The sequence below is a fragment of the Pteropus vampyrus genome, unplaced genomic scaffold (assembly GCF_000151845.1).
Source record: "Pteropus vampyrus isolate Shadow unplaced genomic scaffold, Pvam_2.0 Scaffold219, whole genome shotgun sequence".
Taxonomy (NCBI): Eukaryota; Metazoa; Chordata; class Mammalia; order Chiroptera; family Pteropodidae; genus Pteropus; species Pteropus vampyrus.
Window position 1 is genome coordinate 949892 of NW_011889000.1, and position 3232 is coordinate 953123.

The 3232-nt window shown below is 36.3% G+C and overlaps 1 pseudogene; it reads left to right on the forward strand.

Moving 5' to 3' along the window:
* Nucleotides 1-2625: 2625 nt before the first annotated feature.
* Nucleotides 2626-2744, forward strand: LOC111747363 (annotated as a pseudogene).
* The last annotated feature ends 488 nt before the right edge of the window (nucleotides 2745-3232 follow it).

The window sequence follows — 3232 nt, forward strand, 5'->3', positions numbered from 1 at the left end:
GGAAAGGGGACTTTTCACTGTATACAGTTTTATTCTTGATTTTCGAACTATATTAATGTATCACTTATTCAGAAAAAGTATGTGATTGTAGTCATTTCCTAGGGCTGCTGTAGCAAATTACCACAGAGAAACTGTTGTGGCTTAAAACAACAGTTTATTCTCTCACTATTCTTGAGGCCAGATGACTGAACCCAATGTGTCAGCCAGCCCGTGCTCCAGCTTCTGGGTGGCTCCTGGTATTAGTTGGCTTGTGGCCACATAACTCCAATCTCTGCCAGTGTCTTCACATGGCCTTCTGCCTTCTGTCTCTCTGGGTCTTCTCCTTTTATAAGGTACAAGTGATTGGATTTAGGTACCACCTTCATCCAGGATGATTTCATGTTGAGAGCTTTAACCAATTACATTGGCAAAGACCTTATTTTCAAATAAGAGTGGACTTGAATTTTTGAGGGACACAATTGACTTTTTCCAGTGATTAATCACTAGGATATATGCCACCCAAAGGACCTTATTGTTTTGTTCACTGTTAAATCCTCATCACCTAAAACAGTACCTGACAATATTTAGTAATGTTGAATTAAACCAGTCATCTCATTAGGCCTTTCTGACCTATTGAGCATGTGATGAATTAATAGCAAGCATAAAGTGAAAAGATCGATGCCTGGGAGTCAGAATGCAGGTTCTGGTTTTGGCTTTGCCTCTGAAGCCACGTATGACTTGAGTATTAGATTTGTTGCAGTTCCTATTCTGATAACTCCATTAGATATTCAGCACATCCTAAACTTTAACTTTGTAAGATAACATGTATCATCCTTCAAAACCCAATGACCATACTCTCCAGAAAGCATCTTCTGCTCTCCAACTAATTAGAAGTCCCTGTCCCTCTTATGAGTTACTGTATGTGCCTCTATCATACATGGTGCCTTTTACACAGTATCATACTTGGTTTAATCACATATCTTTTCCAGTACCTTATAAATGTCTTGATGGCAGGGCCCATATCTTATTTGACTTCGTGTGTCTAGTAGTTGATATCTTTCAAATGAATTAATGAAGCCAGGTATTTGGGAATCAGTCTTGATTCTTTTTCCGCAGCTCTTCCCCCTCACCTTTTATTCCAATTAGTCCTCAAATGCTATGTATTCATTCCTCTCTGCCCTTCTTTGTTCCTGCTTAGTTCAAGCTGTCTTGATTTCATGTGTATTCCAGTTTGAGGATGTCTGAACTGGTCTTCTGATTCCAGTCTCAGTATGTTCGATTCATAGTGCTGTCAGTGATCTCTCAAAAATGCAGATCTCACCAGTTCTTTCATTTAACAAATGGAGTGCTACTATGTATCAGGCACTGGGACTACAATCATGAAAGAGACAAACAGCCCCATCTTCATGGAATTTATATTGGTAAAGATATTTACATTACACAAATCTTATTCTATTTACAGTCCTTCAGTGGCTTCCCATAGCTAGCTTACAAAGCCCTTTGTGACCTGGACTGACCACCTGTCTGACTTTATCTCACGAAATTCCCTCTGCTCCAGCCACACCATTTTCCCTTGACTTCCAGAAAGTCCTCTGATGAAAAGTCCTTTGTGCCACAACTATACTTTGCTCATACCTGTATTAAAGCACTTATTACATCATACTAGAATTATTTATATATACTCAGAATTATTATTTATATATACTCAGAGGAGTCTTTTTCTATCAAGCTTTGGTATGGAACAGTGGATAAATACATTAATTCTAAAAAAATATTATAATAATTCAGTAGGAGGGAAGTTGCTGAGCTACTCAGGAAAGAGTTTCTGGAGACAGGCATATGGACTAGATGCACTTCCAGTAGACTTCCTTGTCACCTTGCACAATTCAGTTTCTCTATTTCACTGAAATTTTGTTAAGTGAGATTTCACAAAGATATTTCTACCTTCTTGAACATTGTACCTTTTAAACTGACATTTTGTTACCAAAAACCAAATAGCTTAACAGAATTTTAAACATTTGACATTTAAAAATTAATGTCAGTTTCAGTGTACTAAACATACTATACCGGAAAGTTTCCATGAGCCCCTTTGTAATCCTTCTAAACCACTTCCGTACCCTGGTCCCCCAGGCAATCACGGATCTTTGCTACTAGTTTGCAGTTCCTAACATTTTATATAAATGGAATCACATAGCATGTGCTCTTTTTGCCTGGCTTCTTTCATTCAGGATTAATCTGAAATTCATCTGTTGAATCAATCATTTCTTTTTATTGCTGAGTAGTCCTCAATTATAAGGATTTAACACATCCATTCATTTGTGGACGAACATTATGGTTATCTCTAATTTTTTGCAAATTACAAATAAAGCTATGAACATTCATGGAAAAGTCTGTGTGTGGATGTGTGCTGTCATATCTCGAGTGATACCTGAGTGGAATGGCTGGGTCATACGGTAAACATGCTTAACTTGAAACAGCTTCCTTTTAACTATTCTAATAGGTGTTTAGTGGTGTCTCATTATTTTAGATTTGCATTTCCCTAGTGACTGCTAATGTTAAGCATCTTTTCATGCGCTTATTTTCTACCCTCGTATCTTTTCTTATTAAGTGTTCAAATCTTTTGCTTATTTAAAAAATTGCATTGTTGTCTACAGCCATACCACACTGAACAAGCCCGATCCCGTGGGATCTCAGAAGCTAAGCGGGGTTGGGCCTGGTTAGTACTTAGATGGGAGACCACCTAGGAAGACCAGGTGCTGTAGGCGTAAAAATAAATAAAAAATAAAAAAATAAGGGATTGTAAGTTGACAAGGTCCTTGCAATCTGTGAGGTCAACCAAGGGTTGCCTTGCCTAAAACAAAATAAATAAAAATAAATAAACAGATAAAAATTGCATTGTCTTCCTAAGTTATAGGTTCTTCACATATTCTAGATTGATTTTTGTGTATGTTTTGTAAATATTTTCTCCCAGTCTATAGGAGCATTTTCATTTTAACTGTTTTTTGAAAAGTTTTTAATTTCTATAAAGTACAATTTCATGATTTTTAAAACTAGTCCATGCTTTATGTGTTACATTTAAGAAATCTTGCCAAAAGTCACTACAATTTTCAGCTATATGATTTTTAGCAAATAAAATCTTAGCATCATCCTTTTAAAGCTCCTTTTACGTACCTGGTTTGAAAAAATTTTTCTGAAAAATATCTGAGGAAAAAATTGGCTATGAGTTAATAGTACTGTGATCTAAAATGAGTAA